Below are 25,288 nucleotides of genomic sequence, written 5' to 3' on the forward strand. Positions count from 1 at the left end.
GTGCAAACTTCACACAGACAGTTGCCCGAGGCGGGATTTGAACCTGGGTCTCTGGCGCTGTGAGGCAACAGTGCTAACCACTGTGCCACCGTGCCACCCATTGATGGGAAATATTCATCCTGGAGTTCAGTTACTCGTGGTGGGCCGCAAGGATCTGTTTTAGGGCCACTGATGTTTGCCATTTTCATAAATGACCTAGATGACAGCATAGAAGGATGGTTTAGTAAATTTGTGGGTGACACTAAGGCCGGTGAAGTTGTGGATAGTGCTGAAGAATTTTGTAGGTTACAGAAGGACATAGATAAGCTGCAGAGCTGGCTGAGAGAGGTGGCAAATGGAGTTTAATGTGGAAAAGTGTGAGATGATTCACTTTGGAAGGAGCAACAGGAATAAACAGTACTGGGCTAATGGTAAGATTCTTGCTAGATGAGCAGAGAGATCTTAGTGTCCATGTGCATAGATCCCTGAAAGTTGCCACCCAGGTTGAAAGGGTTGTTAAGAAAGCATTTATTGGCAGTGGGATTGAGTTCAGAGCCATGAGGTCATGCTGCAGCTGTACAAACCTCTGGTGTGACTGCACTTGGAGTATTGTGTACAGTTCTGGTCACCACATTATAGGAAAGCTGTAGAAGCTTTGGAAAGGGTTTGGAGGAGATTTACTAGGATGTTGCCTGGAACGGAGGGAAGGTCTTATGAGGAAAGTCTGAAGGACTTGAGGCTGTTTTCGTTAGAGAGAAGAAGGTTGAGAAGTGACTTAAGTGAGACATATAAAATAATCAGAGGGTTCGATAGGGTGGACAGTGAGAGCCTTTTTCCTCGGATGGTGATGGCTAGCATGAGGGGACAGAGCTTTAAATTGTGGGGTGATAGATATAGGACAGATATCAGAAGTATTTTCTTTACTCAGAGAGTAGTAGGGGCATTGAATGCACTGTCTGCTACAGTAGTGGACTCGCTAACTTTAAGGGCATTTAAATGGTCATTGGATAAACATATGGATGAAAATGGAATAATGTAGGATAGATAGGCTTCAGGTTGGTTCCACAGGTCGGTCCAACATCGGAGGCTGAAGGGCCTGTACTGCGCTGTTATGTTCTATGTTCTACATATTGCATCAGGAACCCTTCCTGGACACACCTGACAAAACTGCTCCATCCAAACTATTTGAACAAAGGAAGTTCCAATCAATATTAGGGAAGTTAAAGTCACCCATGACAACAATCCTGTTACTCCTGCAACTTTCCAAAATCTGCTCCTCTGTGTCTCTGTTGCTATTGGGGGCCCTCTGTAGAAAACTCCCAGTAAAGTGACTGCTCCTTTCCTGTTTCTGACTTCCACCCACACTGACTCTGTAGGCAAACCCTCCTCGATGACCTCCCTTTCTGCAGCTGTGATACTATCCCTGATTAGCAATGCCTCTCCCCCACCTCTTTTACCTCCCTCACTATTCCTTCTGTAACATCTAAACCCTGGAACATCCAACAACCATTCCTGTCCCTGTGATATCCAAGTCTCCACAATGGCCACAATATCATAATTCCAAGTGCTGATCCATGCTCTGAGTTTGTCATCCTTATTCCTGATATTTCTTGCATTAAAATAGACTTCAATCCATCACACTGACTGCATCTTTGCCCTATCAAGGGCCTATCCACCCTCACAGACTGTCTGCACGCTGTATCTGGCTGTTCACTAACTACTGCAATATCTGGTTCTACATCCTTCTGCCCCTCTGCCAATCTAGTTTAAACCCTCCCAAACAGCTCTAGCAAACCTCCCGCCCAGGATATTGATGCCCCTCCAGTTCAGGTGCAACACATCCTTCTTGTACAGGTCCCACCTTCCCCAGAAGGTATCCCAATGATCCACATAGCTGAAGCCCTCCCTCCTACACCAACCCCACAGCCACGTGTTCATCTGCACTCGCTCTCTATTCCGAGCATCACTAGCCTGTGGCATCTGTAGCAATCCTGAGATTATTACTCTGCTCGTCCTGCCTTCTAGCTTCCAACCTTACTCCCAATATTCTCTTTTCAGGTCCTCCTCCCTTTCCCACCCTCTGTCATTGGTACTGATGTGTACCACAGCCTCTGGCTGCTCTCCCTCCCCCTTAAGAATCCTGTAGATTCAATCTGAGACATCCCTGACCCTGGCACCCGGGAGGCAACATACCATTCAGGAGTCTCGCTCGTGACCCCAGAATCTCCTGTCTGTTCCTCTCACCACTGAATCTCCACTCACTATCCCTCTCTATTCTCCCCCCTTCCCTTCTGTACCACAGAGCCAGGCTCAGTGCCAGAAACCTGGTCGCTGTCATTTTCTCCTGGTAGGGCTACTGTCTGGACTGCAAGAAGACCTTTGACAAGGTGCCACACAGGAAGCTACTGAGTAACATAGGGGCCCATGGTGTCAGAGGCAAGCATGGATAACATGGATAGAAGTCTGGCTGTCTCACAGAAAGCACAGAGTAGGGATAAAAGGGACCTTCTCAGGATGGCAGCCAGTGACAAGTGGTGTTCTGCAAGGCTCAGTGTTGGGATCACAACTTTTTACTTTATTAAATGACAATCTAGATGAAGGAACTGAGGGCATTCTGGCTAAGTTTGCAGATGACGCAAAGATAGGTAGAGGGGCAGGTAGCATTGAGGAGGAGAGTTGAGGCTGCAGGAGAATTTGGACAGGTTAGGAGAGTGGGCAAAGAACTGGCAGATGGAATACAATGCGGGAAAGTGTGCACTTTGGTAGGAAGAATAGAGGCATGGACTATTTTCTAAATGGGGAGAAAATTCAGAAAACTGAAGTAAAAAGAGACTTGGGAGTTCTAGTCCATGATTCTCTCAAGGTAAACTTGCAGGTTAAGTCAGTAGGTAGGAAGGCAAATGCAATGATGGCATTTATTTTGAAAGGACTTGAGTATAGGCTCTGGTAAGACGATATTTGGAGTATTAGGTGCAGTTTTGGGCCCCATGTCTCAGGAAGGAGGTACTGGCCCTGGAGTGTGTTCGGAGGAGATTCAGTAGCATGGTCCCAGGAATGAAAAGTTTAACATATGAGGAATGTTTACTCGATAGCGTTAGAAGGATGAGGGGGTAATCTCATTGAAATTTACAGAATATGAATTGCCTGGAGAGATTAGATGTTAGGAAGTTGTTTACAATGGTAGGAGAGACCATGTCCCGAGGGCAAAGCCTTTAGAATAAAGGAGTTAAGGAGAAACTTCTTCAGCTAGGGTGGTGAATCTATGGAATTCATTGCCACAGAATTAAAAATCACACAACACCAGGTTATAGTCCAACAGGTCCAACAGCATCGCTCCGAAAGCTAGTGTGCTTCCAATTAAACCTGTTGGACTATAACCTGATGTTGCATGATTTTTAACTTTGTACACCCCAGTCCAACACCGGCATCTCTGGAATTCATTGCCACAGAAGGCTGTGGAGGCCAGGTCATTGAGTATATTTAAGACTGGGATAGATAGGTTCTTAGGTATCAAAGAGATCAGGGATAATGGGAAATGGGGTTGAGAAATTTATCAGCAATGATTGAATGACAGAGCAACCTCGATAGGCTGTGTGGCCTAATTTCTGCTCCTATGTTTTATGTTGCTCCTGACAAAGTGTGAATTCAGTTGGATATAAAGGCACTCTCTCTCTGGGTTATACGGTGCGAATGGGTTCAGTGGGAATCAGTGACACTCTCCTCTGGGTGACATAGTGTGAAGGGCTTCAGAGAGATGATACTCACTCTCTGGGTTTAACAGTGAGAAAGGTTTCAGTGGGACATAGGCACTCACTCTCAGAGTTATACGGCGTGAGGGGGTTCAGAAGGGCACAGAAACTCAGTTTCTGGGTTACACCAGTGTGTGTGTTCAACAGAATGACAGACACCCACTCTCTTGATTGTATAGTTTGAAGGATTTCAGTGAGACACAGAGACACTGACTCTCTGTGTTAAACACTGTGAATCAGTTCAAGGGACTCAGGCACTCTCTGGGTTGAGTGTGTAAGTGTTCGGGTGGACTGAGAGACAGTCACTGCCTGGGTTGTACTGTTTGAAGAGGATCAGTGGGACTCTGACACCCACCCTCTGGGTTACACATTGCATATGAGTTCAGTGAGACTGAGTGACACTCACTCTCTGGGTTTTTTTTTGTGTGATGGCATTCAGTGGAACACACAGATACTCTGTCTGGAATATACAGTGTGATGGCATTCAGTGGGCCACACAGACACTGTCACTTTGGGTTCTACAGTCTAAAGGGACTGAAAGACGCTCTCCGGGGTTAATAATGTGATTGGGTTTAATAATGTGATTGGGTTGAAGGGAAGGGGGAGGGGTGGGCGAGAGACATTCACTCTCTCGGTCATTCAGTGTCAAGGGGTTCAGCGGTGGAAGTGACCTCTGGGTTACAGTGGGACTGCAGGACATTCACTCTCTGTGGAATATAGTTTGAAGGAGTCCAGGGGGCAGCGACAGACTGTGGGTTATCCAGTGGGACTGAGAGGCACACCCTCTGAGTTATCAAGTGTTGGTGATTTAGTCCAGTCGTGTCGGACCGGGAACGCGGACGCTGGACACTCCCATTCACAGTGATCCGGGGGCGGGTCTGCCTGGAGGGGACTGGATCAGGGGCCGGAGTGGAGTGGACTGCACGGTGAACCGGACTGGAGTGGACCCGCCTGGCCTGGGCTGAGCTGGGCTGGGCTGGGCTGAAGGCCGGAGCCGGTGAGTGCGCTCCGAGACTGTGAGTTGGGGGCGGCGGGCTGTGTTATAGGGTGACGGGGCTAGAACGGAGAGTGTGAGGGCTGGAGGTCTGGGCCGGCCGAAAGGTCAAAGTCTAGAGGTGGGTTATACTGAGGGACTGGGGTAAAAGTGTGGCTTTGTTAGAGGAGCCAGGGAAAAAGTGAAGGTGCAACAATGAACATGGTGGGAGGGTGTACAGTCAGGGTCAGGAGAAATAGGATGCACACTGAGGGTGGCTGAGGTTGTCAGTTTTGTTTTTAGTCCTTCACGGGATGAGGGCATGGTTGGCTGGGCAGCACTTATTGCCCATCTGTGATTGCCGAGAGACTCTGTGGGTCTGGAGGCCAGACCAGATAATGATGGTAGGCTACTTTCCCCAAGGGGCATTAGAGGACCAGATGGGTTTATCTCACAATCAACAATGGTATCATAGTAGTCATTAGATTCTCAATTCCAGATATTTATGAATTTGAACCTTGGTCCCCAGAACATTTTCTTGTGAGCAAGAGAAAGTGACCAGTGAGGGGGAAATGAGGACACACTGTGAAGGTGAGGCTGACTGAGTTTGCACAGAGAGGGAGACTGAGCTCGCCCTAAAATGGTAAATCTTAGCAGAGTTTAAGCACCTTCTCTACCTCTCTACTTAGTGTTATCTGCAAACTGTCATTTTCAATGGAATTATATTCTGCCCTTCCTGACTTCCTATCAAAGTGAATGACTTCTCATTTTCCCCTTCAGTGATGATTTTTTTGTCATCCTCCATCTGTTAGACTTTCGCCCATTAACTTATACTATCCATATCCCATTTGTAGACTTCTTATATCATCTGTAGACCTTGCCTGCCTATGTACACTTATATCATCAACAATTTTGGCTTGAAAACATTCGGTCCCTTTTTCGAAACTGGGAATATAGATCGAAAAAAGACTCACACTGATTTCTGCAACAATGCACTGGTTCCAGTTTTGTCATTCTGAAAATTATCCATTTACCCTGACTCTGATCCTGTAAGTTAGCTAGTTCTCTCTTCATGCTGATACATCACCCCCAATGAGTATTACATATTCGCCATTTACTGAGCATCTAATGGAATGTCTTTTGGAAATCCAGGTACACAACATCTACAGGTTCCACTTAAACCACCTCACTTATCACATCACCAAAGAACACTCATAAATTTGTCAAACACTTTCCTAAAACAGTATGGGCCTTGCCTGATTTGAATTAGGATTTTTAAAGTTTACTGGTGCAATCTCCTTCCATGAATTTTAGCACTTTCCTAATGTTGGAGATTCGGTTGACCAATTGACGGTTTTCTGCTTTCTGTCTCATTCCTTTCTTTAATAGGCGTGTCACAGTTTAGGTTTGTCAAACTGCTAGAAGCTGTCTAGAATCTAGGGAATTTCAGAAGATTCTGACCAATGCATTGTGTATGTCTGCAGCCACTTTTAAGATATATCTTTGCTTCTCTTATCCTTAAACTATAAAAATGGCAACAAATGAAAGATTTTCATTTTGTTTTATTGTATTTCATTGTATACAGCAAATAAATCATTCATTCATAAGACTCAGGGTTTTGTGCTTAGGTACATGCAAAATATGAAACAGGGTCGATTGAAATTGGAGGGTATGGTATTGTGGGAATCACAGATGTGGCTTTGAGGGGATCAGAGCTGGGATGTAAGTTTTGTTTTAGAACAGCATCCCAGCCAGAACCTCCCCCCACCTGGCTCGATCCCTGTTACCCTGAGTTCCCATGGCTAATTTACCTAACCTAGTTAAAAATCACACAACACCAGGTTATAGTCCAAAAGGTTTATTTGGAAGTACTAGCTTTCGGAGCACTTCATCAGGCAGCGAGCCGGGCAGGATTATAAGACACAGAATTTATAGCATAAGATCATAGTGTCATGCAACTGAAATAATATACTGAACAAACCTAGATTGCTGTTAAGTCTTTCATCCTTTAGAATGGGTTGCAGCTTTTGATGCATTAATATATAAAGTGCAGAACTTCTTTCAAGTCACATCCCTGAGAAAACTTAAAGTTTATAGAAAAAAGCGACATCTGTGTTCCAACCTTGATTCTTACTGGTTCTGTTTCCAAAGTAGGAATTTGTAAAATGTCATATGGATTGACTGCCTGCAGACTGTGTGTTTTTTGAGCAAAATAGAATGTATCTGCAAATACAATTCTGCAATTTGGGGAAGAAAATAAATCGGGAGACGGAAAGGGCATGTAAGAAAGACACTGTTACCAAATCATGGGAGACTTCAATCTGCCAGTGGGCTAGGAAAACCAAGTTGGTGGCAGATCCCAGGATTTGTGGAATATCTATGAGAGCCTTTGGAGCAGCTTTGGGTGTAGCCCAGCAGGGAACAGGCCGTTTGATGTGTAATGAGGCAGACTTGATTGGGGAGCTTAAGGTAAAGGGACCCCTTGGGGACAGTGACTATAATATAATGGAAATCACCCTGCAGTCTGAGATGGAGAAACTGGAATCAGACGTAGCATTATTACAATTAAGCAAAGATAACTACTAAACCACATGGGAGGAGCTGGACAGAGCTGGTTGGAGGGGAAGCCAAACAGGGAAGATGGCAGAGCAGCAATGGCAGGGGTTTCTGGGGGACACTGTGGCACATCCACAAGGCTGAGAGTTTTGTGGGTAGCATGTTTAGAGAGGTGGTCACACTGCAACTCAAGGGAATAGAGGAAAGAAGACAAAGGGAGACCACCAGACAGAGTAGGCAGGCAGTGCAGGAGTCCCCTGAGATCCCACTCGTGAACCAGTATTCCATTTTGGAAGCTGTAGATTCCCTGCAGTGTGAAAACAGGCCATTTGGACCGACAAGTCCACACCGACCCTCCAAAGAATAACCCACCCTGACCCATTCCCCTACATTTACCCTTGACTAACACTATGGGCAATTTAGCCTGGCCAGTTCACCCTAACCTGCACATCTTTGGACTGTGGGAGGAAACCGGAGCACCCGGAGGAAACCCACGCAGACACGGGGAAAATGTGCAAACTCCACACAGACAGTCGCCCGAGGCTGGAATTGGACCTGGGTCCCTAGCTCTGTGAGGCAGCAGTGCTAACCACTGAGCCACCGTGATGCGAGTGCTGGTGCTTCAGAGGAATGCTGTCAGAGCCAAGCTTCTGGCACCACAAGCAGCTTGACTGTACGGGGTCGGGGGAAAAGAAAGGAAGAGCAGCATTGATAGAAGATTCTTGGGGAGCAGACAGGTGTTTCTGTGGCAAAGATATGACTTCAGGATACTGTGTTGCTTTCCTGGTGCCAGAGTCCAGGGAGTCACTGAATGGCATCCTGTAAGGGATGGGTGATGAGTTAGAGGTCATGGGGCATGTTGGTGCCAGTGATACGGACAAAGTGAGGAATGAGGTCTTGCATCAAGAATTCAGGGAGTTAGGCAGTCGATTTAAAAAAACAGGACCTCAATGGTTGTAATCTCTCTTGTGCTCTCAAGTGCTAAACCGGGAAATAGAACAAATTAATGCTCGGCTCAAGAGTTGGTACAAGTGGGAGGGTTTTGGATCACTTGGGGGAGGTGGGATGTGTACAAATGGGATGGTCTGCACCTGAACCACATTGAAGTCAACATCCTTGCAGGTAGGTTTGCTAGTGCTGTTTGGAGGAGTTTAAACCAGTTTGGCAGGGAGATGGGGACCAAGAATGTGGATGTAACAGAGACACACTATGCTACAGCAAAGGAAGCAAGTCACAGTGAGTTCAGCTATGTTGAGTGTTGAAAAATTAAGGCAAGGCTGGATGGTCTTTAATGCTAAGAGTTTAATAGGTAAGCCCGATGAGTTAATGGCGTAGATTGACACATGGAACTATAATATTGTTGCCATCACAGAAACACGGTTGAGGGAAGGGCTGGACTGGTAACTCAACCTTCCGAGGTATAGGATATTTAGGCAAGACAGTGGAGGGTATAGCAAGGATGATGGTGTAGGAGTCAATTACTGCAAGAAGGAGCAATAATATCTTGGAAGTGTCCTCAAACCAGATTTTGTGGGTAGAATTCAGGAATGTTAAAAGGGTAGCTACTTTACTGGGTGTGTGTGTTATAGGCCCCCAAACAGGCAGCAGGAAATACAGGAGCAAAAATGTAAACCTTTCACAGAGCTGTATTAGAGTTAGATACAAGGGGATTTCAACTTTCCCAGCATAAATTGGGATAGTCATAGTGTTAAGAGAGGATGGATTCTTGAAATGTATCAGGGGAGTTTTTTGTATCAATAAGTCAAAAGCCCAACAAGGGACAGTGCAATGCTGGATCTGGATCGTGGGAAAGAAGCTGGACAAGTGTTCAATGTGGCATTGTGGGAACATCTAGGTGGTAGCCACCACAGCATGGTCAAATTTGTTCTGAACAAGGGAAAAGGTGGCCTGTAATAGCTGATTTTGGATGGGGGAAGGCGGATTTTATTAAAATACGAGAGAATCTGGTAGCAGTAGACTCAGAACTTTGTGGGTACATCTACAGCAGAGGGTCCAGGTTCAACATATACCCTTTTATAAAGCAAAATGTAGGAACAATAATTTCAGACAACCCTAGATGTGCAGGACAATGTGGGACTAGATGAGGAGGAAGAGTGGGGCTTTTAGCAAGTCCAAAGGGAGAATTTCAGCTGCAGCCTTCGAGGAATACAGGAAGTACAGGAAGGACCTTAGAAAGGAATTAGACAAGCAAAAAGGGGCATGGAAAAGGACTTGCGACCAGGATTAGTGAGAATCCCGAGATGTTTTGTATATACGTTTTTAAGGAAAGAGTAGGACACATTAGGGACCAAGGGGGCAACCTGTGTGTGAAGTCACAGGATATTGGAAAGGCGTTGAATGAATATTTCCCTTTGGTCTTCACTCTGGAAAAGGAGAACATCGGTACAGAATTCTGGAAAAGGGACTGTGAGGAACTTGTTCAATTTGACACAGGAAATGGGGAGGTATTGGAGGCTCTGGGTTTAAAAACAGACAAAACCCCTGGCCCAGATGAATTGCATCCCAGGCTGCTTTGGGAGGTGAGGCAGGAAATTGTAGGGCCTCTGACGGAAAATGTTAATTCCTCTCTGGCCTCTGGGAAGTTCCAGAAGACTGGATGACAGATAATCTGGGTGGCACGGTGGCACAGTGGTTAGCACTGCTGCCTCACAGCGCCAGAGACCCGGGTTCAATTCCCGCCTCAGGCGACTGATGTGGCGTCTGCACGTTCTCCCCGTGTCTGCGTGGGTTTCCTCCGGGTGCTCTGGTTTCCTCCCACAGTCCAAAGATGTGCAGGTCAGGTGAATTGGCCATGCTAAATTGCCCGTAGTGTTAGGTAAGGGGCAAATGTAGGGGTATGGGTGGGTTACGCTTCGGTGGGGCGGTGTGGACTTGCTGGGCCGAAGGGCCTGTTTTCACACTGTAAGTAATCTAATCTAATCTAATGTGGTTTCATTTATTTGAGAGGGGTGTTAAAGATGAACTAGGAAGTTACAGACTGGAGAGTCTCACGTCAGTGATAGGGAAAATAAAGGAGAAAAGTCTGAAGGAGTAATTAATTACCTACTTGGAAAGGCCGAGGATGATGAGGGATAGTCAGCATGACTTTGTTAGAGGGAGGTCGTGCCGAACAAATTTGTTAGAATATTTTGAAAATGTGATGAAGTATGTGGATGAGAGAAGTTCATGTTGATGTAATTTAAACGGATTTTAACAAAGCTTTTGACATGGTCCCACAAGGGATGGCGAAAGCACATGGAATTGAGGGAAACATGGTGAGATGGATCAGAAACTAGCTGAGTAATAGGACACAAAGGGTCATGGGAGAAGGGTGTTTGAGTGACTGGAGGCCAGTGTCCAACTGTGTACCACAAGGATCAGTTCTGGGTCCCTTAATGTTTGTTATATGCATGAATGATATTGATGAAAATGTGGGGGTAATGTGAAGCAAATTTGCAGACACTGCCAAGATTGGTAGAGTGGCTCATAGTGAAGAAGGTGGTAGTAGATTTAAGGAAGATAGAGGTGGATTGCTCAGAAGGGCAGATTATGTTTGACCTTGGTAAGTCTCAGGTCTTGCACTTTGGAAGAAGAAACAAGATGAGGGCGTATTTAATGAATGGCAGGGCACTCGGAAGCTCAGAGGAACAGAGGGATCCTGAGGTAATTATTCACAGATCCTTGAAGTCAGCAGAGCATGTGAATAGTATAATTAAGAAGGCATAATGGACACATGCTTTTGTCAGTCGTGGCAGAATGTTGGAGTTACATCTAACATTGGTCAGACTGCAGTTGGAGTTGTGAGTGCACCTGTACTGGTCACCTTGCTACAGGAAGGGTGTGACGGTGCGAGCAAGGGTACAGAGGAGGTTCACCAGGATGTTGCCTGGGATGGAGAAATTGAGACATCAGGAGAGACTAGATAGGCTTGGGGTGTTTTCTTCAGAGCAGAGAAGACCAAGGTTGGACCTGATTAAGGTGTATAAGACTGAGGGGGGACCTGATTGAGGTATGTAAGATTGAGAGGTATGGATGGGGTGAATAGAGAGCAGCTGTTCCCCTTGGTTGAGGGATTAATCATGAGAGGGTTTAGCTGTAGGATGAGGGGCAGGAGATTCACAGGGGATTTGGGGAAAAAAAGTTTTGTCAGTGGGTGTTGGGAATCTGGAATGCACTGTCTGGGAAGATAGTGGAGGCTGGAAACCTTACAGCCTTAAAAGATATTTGGATAAGTTCTTCAAATATCATAGCATTCAAGGATATGGGACAATTACAAGAAAATTGGGACTAGCACACTTTTAGTAATAGTTATGTTGGTGCAGACTTGATGGGCCAAAGGGCCAAGTATAAACCTATGTGGATGTCACTGGCTGGACGAGCATCTTGAATTCCTGTTGGGAAGATGGTGCTGAGCAGCTTTTTGTCGTGGGGTGTAGAGGCACCCACAATTGTGTGAGGGATGGTCTCCTAGAATTTATACCCAGTAATAATGACATTGGAGTCAGATGATGTGTGATGTGAAAGGGAATTTGCAGATGACGGTGTTCCTTGTGACTGCTGTCTATGCCTTTCCAGTTGGTAAAGGTTGTGGATTTGGGAGGGGCTGTCAAATGAACCTTGGTGCACCACTCCTGTGGTATACAGCTTCCCACTGTGCACCGGTGGTTGTGGGATTGGACACATAAAATGATGGGTAAGATGTCTGACAAATTTGATTGAGTTCTTTGACAAGGTGACAGGTGGTGGATGAGGGTAATGCTGTGGATGTTGCATATTTGAACTTTGAGAAAGCTTTTGATATAATGTCACATTATTTAGCAAATTGGAAGTGTTTGGGATTGATAGGTATGTGGCAGCATGGATTAGAAGTTGGCTAAAAGGAGTATAAGACCATAAGACATAGGAGTGGAAGTAAGGCCATTCGGCCCATCGAGTCCACTCCGCCATTCAATCATGGCTGATGGGCATTTCAACTCCACTTACCCACATTCTCCCTGTAGCCCTTAATTCCTTGTGACATCAAGAATTTATCAATCTCTGCCTTGAAGACATTTAGCGTCCCGGCCTCCACTGCACTCTGCAGCAATGAATTCCACAGGCCCACCACTCTCTGGCTGAAGAAATGTCTCCGCATTTCTGTTCTGAATTTACCCCCTCTAATTCTAGGGCTGTGTCCACAGGTCCTAGTCTCCTCGCCTAACGGAAACAATTTCCTTGCGTCCACCCTCTCCAAGCCATGTATTATCTTGTAAGTTTCTATTAGATCTCCCCTTAATCTTCTAAACTCCAATGAATACAATCCCAGGATCCTCAGCCGTTCCTCATATGCTAGACCTACCATTCCAGGGATCATCCGTGTGAATCTCCGCTGGACACACTCCAGTGCCAGTATGTCCTTCCTGAGGTGTGGGGACCAAAACTGGACACAGTATTCCAAATGGGACCTAACCAGAGCTTTATAAAGTCTCAGCGGCACAACAGTGCTTTTATATTCCAACCCTCTTGAGATAAATGACAACATTGCATTCGCTTTCTTAATCACGGATTCAACTTGCATGTTTACCTTTAGAGAATCCTCGACTAGCACTCCCAGATTCCTCTGTACTTTGGCTTTATGAATTTTCTCACCGTTTAGAAAGTAGTCCATGCTTGTATTCTTTTTTCCAAAGTGCAGGACCTCGCATTTGCTCACATTGAATTCCATCAGCCATTTCCTGGACCACTCTCCCAAACTGTCTAGATCTTTCTGCAGCCTCCCCACTTCCTCAGTACTACCTGCCTGTCCACCTAAGTTGGTATCATTGGCAAACTTCGCTAGAATTCCCCCAGTCCCTTCATCCAGATCATTAATATATAATGTGAACAGCTGCGGCCCCAACACTGAACCCTGCGGGACACCGCTTGTCACCGGCTGCCATTCCGAAAAAGATCCTTTTTATCCCAACTCTCTGCCTTCTGTTAGACAGCCAATCCTCAATCCATCCCAGTAGCTCACCTCGAACACCATGGGCCCTCACCTTGCTCAGCAGCCTCCCGTGTGGCACCTTATCAAAGGCCTTTTGGAAGTCTAGATAGACCACATCCACTGGGTTTCCCTGGCATTTCTTAGATTTGACACGTTGAAGATGGTGTTCTCCAGGGATGTGTTGTGACCCTTTCTTTTTATGATTTATAAAAATTATTTATATAGTTGTTGAGGGCAAAATCTCTAAATTCATAGATGATACGAAGCTAAGGAGAATAGTGAATTGTGAGGCTGATTGTGACTTCAGAGGGAAGTTGACAAGTTGGCCAAATGTGCTGACACCTGGCAGATGAAATTCAATGCAGAAAAATGTGAGGTACTGCATTTTGGTAGAAGGAACACAGAGAGTCAATATAGGTTTAATGGTCCAACTTGGAGGGGAATACAGGAGCAGAGTGACCTTAGGGGTTCATGTACACGATTCTCCAAAGGTGGCCAGTCAAGTTGAAAAAGTTGTTTAAAAGCCCGGCAGAACTGCCGTCACTGTAAATCAGAGACAAAAAAACAGAAGTTGCTGGAAAAGCTCAGCAAGTCTGGCAGCATCTGTGCAGAGAAATCAGAGGTAATGGTTTGGGTTGAGTGACACTTCCTAAACAGAAAAGGTTATTAAGGCTTATAGAACGCTTGGGTTTAGAAGTTTAAAAGCAAGGAAGTAATGCCAAACCACATTTAGCGTATTATGATAAGACCTGGGTATCTTAGTTAAGGAAGGATGTTCAAAGGAGACTTACTAACGTGATACCAGGAATAAGGAATTTTATATACAAGGAAAGATTAGGAAAATTATTCTGTTTCGAGCCGAGAAGATTAAGATGTGACCTTACTGAGGTGTTCAAAATTATGAGCAATTTTGATTGGGTAAAGAAGAATATTTTGTTTCCTACCAGTTGGTATGTCAGAAGTGAAGGATCACAGTTTCAAGATTGTTAGCAAGAGAGCTAGGAATGAGATACAGAACTGACTCAAAGACACAGGGTGATGGTGGAGGGTTGTTTTTCAGACTGGAGACCTGTGACCAGTGGAGTGCCACAAGGATCAGTGTTGGGTCCTCTACATTTCGTCATTGACATAAATGATTTGGATGTGAGCATAAGAGGTACAGTTAGTAAGTTTGCAGATGACACCAAGATTGGAGATGTAATGGTTAGTGAAGAAGAGTACAATGGGATCTTAATGGGTGGCACAGTGGTTAGCACTGCTGCCTCACAGCGCCAGAGACCTGGGTTCAATTCCTGCCTCAGGCAACTGACTGTGTGGAGTTTGCATGTTCTCCCCGTGTCAGCGTGGGTTTCCTCCAGGTGCTACGGTTTCCTCCCACAGTCCAAAGATGTTGTTGTGGTTCTGTTCGCCGAGCTGGGAATTTGTGTTGCAGACGTTTCGTCCCCTGTCTAGGTGACATCCTCAGTGCTTGGGAGCCTCCTGTGAAGCGCTTCTGTGATGTTTCCTCCGGCATTTATAGTGGTTTGAATCTTGCAGGAACCGGAGTTTTTCATATGTGGCACTTAGGCGGTTGGCACAGGATTCCCATTTCCTGGCTTGTCTTCGCGTCTCTCACCCGTAGGTGTTCAAAGTTGGGGAGAAGATTTGTAGCTCGGGTGCTCTTTGTTGTGGTTCTGTTCGCCGAGCTGGGTAAACAGAACCACAACAACGAGCACCCGAGCTACAAATCTTCTCACAAACCTTGAAGTCCAAAGATGTGCAGGTCAGGTGAATTGGCCATGCTAAATTACCCGTAGTGTAAGGGATAAATATAGGGGTATGGGTCTGGGTGGGTTGCTCTTCAGAGGGTCGGTGTGAACTTGTTTCCACACTGTAAGTAATCTAATCTTAATCAAATGGGCTGAGAAGTGGCAGATGGAGTTTAATTCAGATAGCTCCTTGAAAGTGAAGTCGTAGGTAGATAGGATAGTGAAGAAGGCGTTTGGTATGCTTTCCTTTATTGGTCAGAGGATTGAGTACAGGAGTTGGAGGTCATGTTGCAGCTGTACAGGACATGTGGATGAGGGTAGAGCAGTGGATGTAGTGTACATAGATTTTAGTAAGGCATTTGATAAGGTTCCCCATGGTAGGCTTATGCGGAAAGTCAGGAGGCATGGGACAGTGGGAAATTTGGCCAGTTGGATAGAGAACTGGCTAACCGGTCGAAGTCAGAAGTAGATGGTGAATATTCAGCCTGGAGCCCAGTTACAAGTGGAGTTCCACAGGGATCAGTTCTGGGTCTTCTGTTGTTTGTAATTTTTATTAATGACTTGGAAGAGGGAGTCGAAGGGTGGGTCAGTAAATTTGCAGACGATACGAAGATTGGTGGAGTTGTGGATAGTGAGGAGGGCTGTTGTCAGCTGCAAAGGGACTTAGCTATGATGCAGAGCTGGGCTGAGGAGTGGCAGATGGAGTTCAACCCTGTCAAGTCATTTTGGAAGGACAAATAAGAATGCAGAATACAGGGTTAATGGTAGGGTTCTTAGTAAGGTGGAAGAGCAGAGGGATCTTGGGGTCTATGTTCACAGATCTTTGAAAGTTGCCACTCAGGTGGATAGAGCTTGTAAGAAGGCCTATGGTGTATTAGCGTTCATTAGCAAAGGGATTGAATTCAAGAGTCGTAAGGTGATGTTGCAGCTGTACAGGACCTTGGTTAGGCCACATTTGGAGTACTGTGTGTAGTTCTGGTCGCCTCACTTTAGGAAAGATGTGGAAGCTTTGGAGAGAGTGCAGAGAAGATTTACCAGGATGTTGCCTGGAATGGAGAATAGGTCGTATGAGGATAGGTTGAGAGTGCTAGGCCTTTTCTCATTGGAAAGGCGAAGGATGAGGGGTGACTTGATAGAGGTTTATAAGATGATCAGAGGAATAGATAGAGTAGACAGTCAGAAACTTTTTCCCCAGGTACAACAGTGTTACAAGGGGACATAAATTTAAGGTGAAGGGTGGAAGGTATAGGGGGGATGTCAGGGGTAGGTTCTTTACCCAGAGAGTGGTGGGGGCATGGAATGCGCTGCCTGTGGGAGTGGCAGAGTCAGAATCATTGGTAACCTTTAAGCGGCAATTGGATAGGTACATGGATGGGTGCTTAAGCTAGGACAAATGTTCAGCACATCATAGTGGGCTGAAGGGCCTGTTCTGTGCTGTATTGTTCTATGTTCTATGACATCGGTTAGGCCACTGTTGGAATATTGCATGCAATTCTGGTCCCCTTCTTATCAGAAAGATGTTGTAAAACTTGAAAGGGTTCAGAAAAGATTTACAAGGATGTTGCCAGAGTTGGAGAGTTTGAGCTATAGGGAGAGGCTGAACAGGCTGGGGCTGTTTTCCCTGGAGCGTTGGAGGCTGAAGAGTGACCTTATAGAGGTTTATAAAATCATGAGGGGCATGGATAGGATAAATAGACAAAGTCTTTTCCCTGGGGGTGGGGGAATCCAGAACTAGAGGGCATAGGTTTAGGGTGGAGGGAATAGATATAAGAGAAACCTAAGGGTTAGTGTTTTCACACAGAGGGTGATACACGTATGGAATGAGCTGCCAGAGGAAGTGGTGGAGACTGGTACAATTCCAGCATTTAAGAGGCATTTGGATGGGTATATGAATAGGAAGGGTTTGGAGGGATATGGGCCGGGTGCTGGCAGGTGGGACTAGATTGGGTTGGGATATCTGGTCGGCATGGACAGGTTGGACCGAAGGGTCTGTTTCCATGCTGTACATCTCTATGACTCTACTCAGAATTGTTAGGATTTGGAAGGTGCTGGTTGGGAGAACACAGGAGGTGTATTCCACAGGTGGTTTGAAAATGGTGAAGTTAGAGAGCTGTGGACATCGGGCTGTAGAATGGGTTGCTCTTTCAAGAACTGGTGCAGGCATGATGTGCCGAATGGTCTCCTTCTGTACTGTAAAATTCCATAATTGTGTGATACCCATCAAACGAGCTGCTTTGTTCTGGATGGTGTCAAGGTTCCTAAATGTTTTTGGAGCTGCACTCATCTTGGGGAGTTTTCTCTCTCACTCCTGACATGTGCCTTGTAGACGGTGTACAGGCTTTGGGGAGTAAGGAGGTGAGTTACCTATTGCAGTTTCCCAATCTCTGACCTGGTCTTATAGCCACATAATTAAATGGGTAGTTGATGGGGGGGGGTGTAATTGGTTGGGTTGGATTTGTCTTGTTTTTTTGTGTGCAGGGCAGACCTGGACAATTTTCCACATGTTGTAATCGTACTGGAACAGGGAGGGGAGCGATAAGTTCTGGAGCACAAGTCTATTGCTAGAATGTTGTCGGGGCCCAAACTGTTTGCACTGTCCAGCGCCTGCAAACATTTCTTGATATCACGTACAGCGAATCAAATTGGGCTGAGGACTGCCATCTGTGACGCTTGTGCCAATGAATGGAGCTGAGATGAATCATCCACTTGGCACTTCTGGCTCAAGCTTACTGTGAATGCTTCAGCCTTGTCTTTTTAACTACTTGCTGGGCTCTTCGAATTGAATTTATTGTCACGTGTACCGAGGCACAGTGAAAAGCTTTGTCTTGTGAGCAATACAGGCAGATCACAGAGTTAAGTAGCATAGATAGTAAATAATAGGTAAGCAGCGGCAAAAACAAAACACAGGTACAAGGGAATGTTAAGAGTTTGTGAGCCTATTCAGTATTCTAACAGCAGTAGGGTAGAAACTGTTTCGAAACCGGCTGGTGAGTGTTCAGGCTTCTGTACCTTCTCCCCGATGGTAGAGGTTGTAGAAAACCATTGCCAGGGTGGGATGGATCTTTGAGAATGCAGGCGGCCTTTCCTTGATGGCGGGCCTGGTAGATGGATTCTATAGATGGGGGGTTGACCTTTGTGATTGTCTGAGCCGAGTTCACCACTCTCTGTAACCGTCTCCGATCTTGAATAGTTCTGTTGCCATACCAGATAGTGATACATCCTGACAGAATGCTCTAGATGGCACACCTATAAAAGTTGGCAAGGGTATTCACCATCATGCCAAATTTCCTCAGCTGCCTGAGGAAGAAGAGACATTGTTGGGCCTTTGTAACCAGTGCGCCCACATGAAGAGTCCAAGAAAGCTTGTTGTGGATGACCACTCCCAGGAGCTTGACACTCTCCACTTGTTCCACCTCTGTGCTGTTAATGTATTGAGGGAGCATGAGTAACATCCTGGTGAAAGTCAATAATGAGTTCCTTGGTTTTGACAGCATTGAGAGCTAGGTTGTTCTCAATGCACCATTTTTCCAGGTCTTCCACCCCCTGTCTGTAGTCTGTTTCATCACTATCTGAGATTCGATCAACTCTGGTGGTGTCAGCAACGAACTTATAAATGGCATGAGTCTGGTATTTGGTGATGCAGTCATGGGTATACAGTGAGTACAGTAGGGGGCTGAGTACACACCCCTGGGGGAGGCTCCAGTGTTGCGTGTTCGTGAGGATGGAATATTGTCCCCAATCTTCACTGATAGTGGCCTGTGGGTCAGGAAACTGAGGATCCAGTTGCAGAGAGTGGGACCTAATCCGAGATCACTAAGTTTAGTAATCAGTCTCGAGGGGATAGGAGTGTTGAAGGCTGAACTGTAGTCAATGAGTAGGATTCTTACATAGCTGCTCTTGGTGTCAAGATGTTCTAGGGAGGAGTGAAGGACAAGTGATATGGCACCTGATGTGGATCTGTTGGTCCGATAGGCAAATTGGAGTGGGTCAAGAATAGTGGGGAGGCTGGAGTTGATTAATGCCATGATCAGCCTTTCAAAGCACTTCATGACCACCGAAGTTAGGGCCATTGAGACATGCTGCATGAGGCACAGAGATGATGTTGGCCGTCAGAAAACAGGTAGAGACAGTGGCCTGCTGCAGGGGAGAGGTTGAAGATGTCCATCGTTCATTTTCTGTCATTGAGGATGGGGACATCTGTGGAGCCTCCTCCTCCAGTTTAATTGTCTGGCACCAGTCATGACTGGATGTGGCAGGACTGCAGAGCTTAGATCGGATCTGTTGGTTGTGGGATTGCTTAGTTCTATCAGTCACTTGCTGGTTATACTGTGTGGTATGTAAGCTGTCCTGTGTGCTGGTTTCTTCAGGTTGACACCTCATGTTTAGGTATGCCTTATGTTGTTTTTGGCTTGCCCTCCTGCATTCTCCATTGAACCGGGGTTGATCCCTGGCTTCATGGTAATGATTGAGTGGGGGATATGCCAAGGCATGGGGTTGCAGATCGTTTGAAGATCAACTCTGCTGCTGTTAAATGTTTGTCAAGATGATTGTTCTTTCTGTGCTGAACTTGTGCGTGATCAGTAGAGCTGTCCCAGATCCTATTCCTTTCCTGTGGAAACACAGCAGTCTGGAAGAGTCGGTGGAAACAGAAATAAGGTTAGTGTTTAAATTTCAATACGACTTTTCTTTGACTTCTGCTGCGCCTCTCTGTCTCTCCCGATGGGCTGCCAAACCTGCTGAGGTTTTGCACCACTTCAAGTTAATATTTCAGATCTCTGTATCCGCAATATTTTGCTTTTGTTGCATTCCTGTTCTTCCTGCGATGTCAAATGCCCTTGAATAATTGGGACCCCACCATGGCCACTTTGCAGACATGCCTCTGTATTGGTTATTATGTCATCCTCATTGGTTTGTTTGTGTGCTGTCAGCTCATCTATCGTGTTATGAGCACAGCATGCCTTCAGATAATGAGCCCTTCAGTTCTGTGTCTTTCCCATTCTTTTTCCCCCTATACTGACCTTTTCGCCAGTGAATGCTGGTGCGTGCACACTCTGTCCCTTCCTGTTGTGCTCTGTTAATCATTAGCCATGCTGCTGCCCACTTGTCACATTCCAGCGAGAGCCCGGTTTTAATGTTCTCACGTTCCGTCAGCACGACCGGCTGCTTTTCTTCCCTGTGACGACTGGATCCTCCCCCCACCAGACCCCGCTCTCCAGGTTTCTTGCAACTCGCCTTTCCTTGCAGGTCTCTGCTGATTTTGCTCGGTGCTGCTTCTCCTGCCTGTCACTCATTGGAGCATGGAGCTTTCCAGTGAGTCAGGCTGAGAGAGAGAGAGGGGGCCGGGCTGTGGGGAACAAGTGCTCCTTTATGCGCAGTGCCTCGGGGAAGAGTGTGACAGACGGGAGGCTTGCAGACTGTTTGTGTGCTGCATCCTCTCACACACACAGAGAGTACGCTCACTGCTTCCTGAGGCTGCTCAGCAGAAGGGCTGCTGCCAGGGTGAGTGGGTCGAGAGGGGTGCCTGGTTGTGTTCGCAGGTTGGGGTGTTGGGAGGAGGGGGGGTGGGAATTGGAGTTGGGAGAGTTGTAACGGTGAAGTGGTGATGGTGTCACTCTGACTGCTGTGACTGGATGACTGAAGGTGGAGGTGCTCAGGAGGTGCAGCACGTCCAGGTGGGGATTGTTTCCCAGTCCTTTGTCACGTTGGACGGAGTGAGATTGCAAACGGTTGTGCGGGGGTTGTTGGTGGGATGCTGTTTTGGGAATTCTGAGACTCCCGCACCCTCTCTGGGAACTGCACCCTCCCGCACCCTCTCTGGGAACTGCACCCTCCCGCACCCTCTCTGGGAACTGCACCCTCCCGCACCCTCTCTGGGAACTGCACCCTCCCGCACCCTCTCTGGGAACTGCACCCTCCCGCACCCTCTCTGGGAACTGCACCCTCCCGCACCCTCTCTGGGAACTGCACCCTCCCGCACCCTCTCTGGGAACTGCACCCTCCCGCACCCTCTCTGGGAACTGCACCCACCCGCACCCTCTCTGGGAACTGCACCCTCCCGCACCCTCTCTGGGAACTGCACCCTCCCGCACCCTCTCTGGGAACTGCACCCTCCCGCACCCTCTCTGGGAACTGCACCCTCCCGCACCCTCTCTGGCTCGTGATCTGCACTCTGTGCACATTCCCACATCCTTTCTTCATGTCTTCCTGCCCCTTTGCCTCTCTTATTGGTCTCTGAATCAACCGGGAGACGAGTCACTGTCCAGCTGAGCAGCCTAGAAAGGGGACGAGTCTCCTCCACACAGCCCACAGTCACCACATTGACACTCTCTCCTATACACCTCCTCCCCACCCCCTCCCCAGTGTCAGCTGTTGGGACCCAGGTAACCCTGAACATCAGTAAAGCTGGTGTGAGCTGGGCACAGGGTGACTGAAGGCAGTTGGAAAGCTGCAGCTTGGATGCCTGTGTTCATGATGACAGCGGTGCCCACACACTGAATTACAACACAGCGAGGGCTGATTGTACGTGGAAACTGGCTGTGGGAATGCATGCTTCTGCTCGGTAATTTAGGCCTGGCATTTGGGAGCCGGAGAGTTGGGACATGAATAGGGAATTCCGATCTGCAGTACGACAGTCACTGGTCTCCCTGTGGCTTCAATCAGGACAGGATTAATCCTGCCTGTTGTGATTGAGTGTAGAGGAGAGTAGTTCAGTGTCTTTTTGTGTTGGTGGGGAGGCCAGTAGGAGTGTTGGGGTGGACCATGCTTACGCTGGTTGTGTGAATGCATGTGAAAGGGAGTACGTATATGTGCATGTGTGGGTACATGTCCTTGTGTGCAGGACACGAGGTGTGCGTGCGGGAGGGTGTGTGCAAGTGTATGTAGGACATAAAATGTTTCTGCATGTCCTGGGTTGGCTGGGTGTTTACAAACGTGGACGGAAAAGGAGGAGTGTGTGTGTATATATGTGTGGATATGCAGGGCAGGAGGTGTGTGTGTGTCTGCAGGGCAGGAGGAGTTTGTGTGTGTGTGTGTGTCTGCAGGGCAGGAGGAGTTTGTGTGTGTGTGTGTGTCTGCAGCGCAGGAGGAGTGTGTGTGTGTGTCTGCAGCGCAAGAGGAGTGTGTGTGTGTGTCTGCAGGCCAGGAGGGGTGTGTGTGTGTGTGCGTGTGTGTCTGCAGGCCAGGAGGGGTGTGTGCGTGTGTCTCTGCAGGACAGGAGGGGTGTGTGTGTGTGCGCGTGTGTGTCTGCAGGGCAGGAGGAGTGTGTGTGTGTCTGCAGGGCAGGAGGAGTGTGTGTGTGTCTGCAGGGCAGGAGGAGTGTGTGTGTGTGTGTCTGCAGGGCAGGAGGTGTGTGTGTGTGTGTCTGCAGGGCAGGAGGAGTGTGTTTGTGTGTCTGCAGGGCAGGAGGAGTGTGTGTGTGTGTCTGCAGGGCAGGAGGAGTGTGTGTGTGTGTCTGCAGGGCAGGAGGTGTGTGTGTGTGTGTTTCTGCAGGGCAGGAGGTGTGTGTGTGTCTGCAGGGCAGGAGGAGTGTGTGTGTGTGTGTGTGTCTGCAGGGCAGGAGGTGTGTGTGTGTGTGTCTGCAGGGCAGGAGGAGTGTGTGTGTGTGTGTGTCTGCAGGGCAGGAGGAGTGTGTGTGTGTGTGTGTGTCTGCAGGGCAGGAGGAGTGTGTGTGTGTGTGTGTCTGCAGGGCAGGAGGAGTGTGTGTGTGTGTGTGTGTGTGTGTGTCTGCAGGGCAGGAGGTGTGTGTGTGTCTGCAGGGCAGGAGGAGTGTGTGTGTCTGCAGGGCAGGAGGAGTGTGTGTGTGTGTCTGCAGGGCAGGAGGAGTGTGTGTGTGTGTCTGCAGGGCAGGAGGAGTGTGTGTGTGTGTCTGCAGGGCAGGAGGAGTGTGTGTGTCTGCAGGGCAGGAGGTGTGTGTGTGTCTGCAGGGCAGGAGGTGTGTGTGTGTCTGCAGGGCAGGAGGTGTGTGTGTGTCTGCAGGGCAGGAGGTGTGTGTGTGTCTGCAGGGCAGGAGGTGTGTGTGTGTCTGCAGGGCAGGAGGTGTGTGTGTGTCTGCAGGGCAGGAGGTGTGTGTGTGTCTGCAGGGCAGGAGGTGTGTGTGTGTCTGCAGGGCAGGAGGTGTGTGTGTGTCTGCAGGGCAGGAGGTGTGTGTGTGTCTGCAGGGCAGGAGGTGTGTGTGTGTCTGCAGGGCAGGAGGTGTGTGTGTGTCTGCAGGGCAGGAGGTGTGTGTGTGTCTGCAGGGCAGGAGGTGTGTGTGTGTCTGCAGGGCAGGAGGTGTGTGTGTGTCTGCAGGGCAGGAGGTGTGTGTGTGTCTGCAGGGCAGGAGGTGTGTGTGTGTCTGCAGGGCAGGAGGTGTGTGTGTGTCTGCAGGGCAGGAGGAGTGTGTGTGTGTGTGTGTGTGTGTCTGCAGGGCAGGAGGTGTGTGTGTGTGTGTGTGTGTGTCTGCAGGGCATGAGGAGTGTGTGTGTGTGTGTGTGTCTGCAGGGCAGGAGGAGTGTGTGTCTGCAGGGCAGGAGGTGTGTGTGTGTGTCTGCAGGGCAGGAGGTGTGTGTGTGTGTCTGCAGGGCAGGAGGTGTGTGTGTGTGTCTGCAGGGCAGGAGGTGTGTGTGTGTGTGTCTGCAGGGCAGGAGGTGTGTGTGTGTGTCTGCAGGGCAGGAGGTGTGTGTGTGTGTGTGTGTGTGTCTGCAGGGCAGGAGGTGTGTGTGTGTCTGCAGGGCAGGAGGAGTGTGTGTGTGTGTGTCTGCGGGGCAGGAGGAGTGTGTGTGTGTGTGTGTGCCTGCGGGGCAGGAGGAGTGTGTGTGTGTGTGTGTGCAGGGCAGGAGGAGTGTGTGTGTGTGTGTGTGCAGGGCAGGAGGAGTGTGTGTGTGTGTGTCTGCAGGGCAGGAGGAGTGTGTGTGTGTGTGTCTGCAGGGCAGGAGGAGTGTGTGTGTGTGTGTCTGCAGGGCAGGAGGAGTGTGTGTGTGTGTGTGTCTGCAGGGCAGGAGGTGAGTGTGTGTGTGTGTCTGCAGGGCAGGAGGGGTGTGTGTGTGTCTGCAGGGCAGGAGGAGTGTGTGTGTGTGTGTGTGTGTGTGTCTGCAGGGCAGGAGGTGTGTGTGTCTGCAGGGCAGGAGGTGTGTGTGTGTGTGCAGGGCAGGAGGAGTGTGTGTGTGTGTGTGTCTGCAGGGCAGGAGGTGTGTGTGTGTGTGTGTGTGCAGGGCAGGAGGTGTGTGTGTGTGTGTGTGTCTGCAGGGCAGGAGGAGTGTGTGTGTGTGTGTGTGTCTGCAGGGCAGGAGGTGTGTGTGTGTGTGTGTCTGCAGGGCAGGAGGTGTGTGTGTGTGTGTGTGTCTGCAGGGCAGGAGGTGTGTGTGTGTGTGTGTGTGTCTGCAGGGCAGGTGTGTGTGTGTGTGTCTGCAGGGCAGGAGGAGTGTGTGTGTGTGTCTGCAGGGCAGGAGGTGAGTGTGTGTGTGTGTCTGCAGGGCAGGAGGTGAGTGTGTGTGTGTGTCTGCAGGGCAGGAGGTGTGTGTGTGTGTCTGCAGGGCAGGAGGTGTGTGTGTGTGTCTGCAGGGCAGGAGGTGTGTGTGTGTGTGTGTCTGCAGGGCAGGAGGTGTGTGTGTGTGTGTGTCTGCAGGGCAGGAGGTGAGTGTGTGTGTGTGTCTGCAGGGCAGGAGGTGTGTGTGTGTGTGTGTCTGCAGGGCAGGAGGTGTGTGTGTGTGTGTGTCTGCAGGGCAGGAGGTGAGTGTGTGTGTGTGTCTGCAGGGCAGGAGGTGTGTGTGTGTGTGTGTCTGCAGGGCAGGAGGTGAGTGTGTGTGTGTGTGTGTGTCTGCAGGGCAGGAGGTGAGTGTGTGTGTGTGTGTGTGTCTGCAGGGCAGGAGGTGAGTGTGTGTGTGTGTCTGCAGGGCAGGAGGTGAGTGTGTGTGTGTGTCTGCAGGGCAGGAGGTGAGTGTGTGTGTGTGTCTGCAGGGCAGGAGGTGAGTGTGTGTGTGTGTCTGCAGGGCAGGAGGTGTGTGTGTGTGTGTGTCTGCAGGGCAGGAGGTGAGTGTGTGTGTGTGTGTGTGTCTGCAGGGCAGGAGGTGAGTGTGTGTGTGTGTCTGCAGGGCAGGAGGTGAGTGTGTGTGTGTGTGTGTCTGCAGGGCAGGAGGTGTGTGTGTGCAGGGCAGGAGGTGTGTGTGTGTGTGTGTGTGTGTCTGCAGGGCAGGAGGTGTGTGTGTGTGTGTCTGCAGGGCAGGAGGTGTGTGTGTGTGTCTGCAGGGCAGGAGGTGTGTGTGTGTGTGTCTGCAGGGCAGGAGGTGTGTGTGTGTGTGTGTCTGCAGGGCAGGAGGTCTGTGTGTGTGTGTGTCTGCAGGGC

At 48.6% G+C, this 25,288-nt stretch overlaps 1 protein-coding gene and 1 long non-coding RNA gene across 9 annotated transcripts in view; one reads left to right on the forward strand and one right to left on the reverse strand.

The window, feature by feature from the left end:
- Window positions 1-25,288, reverse strand: part of LOC140493468 (uncharacterized) — a 724,813-nt gene that overhangs the window by 80,093 nt on the left and 619,432 nt on the right. The window lies entirely within an intron of this gene.
- The window catches only part of pacsin3 (protein kinase C and casein kinase substrate in neurons 3), a 328,824-nt gene continuing 307,971 nt past the window's right edge, over window positions 4,436-25,288 (forward strand). For 2 of the 8 annotated variants that reach the window (XM_072591915.1, XM_072591920.1), the window contains exon 1: window positions 4,436-4,725. The gene's annotated coding sequence lies outside the window, so the exon portion shown is untranslated. Of the gene's footprint in view, window positions 4,745-19,605; window positions 19,627-20,190; window positions 20,215-20,352; window positions 20,470-25,288 lie in introns of those variants that run through there. The other 6 variants (XM_072591910.1, XM_072591919.1, XM_072591913.1 and 3 more) reach the window with 5 other exon arrangements.

Source organism: Chiloscyllium punctatum, chromosome 22 (assembly GCF_047496795.1).
Source record: "Chiloscyllium punctatum isolate Juve2018m chromosome 22, sChiPun1.3, whole genome shotgun sequence".
NCBI lineage: Eukaryota > Metazoa > Chordata > Chondrichthyes > Orectolobiformes > Hemiscylliidae > Chiloscyllium > Chiloscyllium punctatum.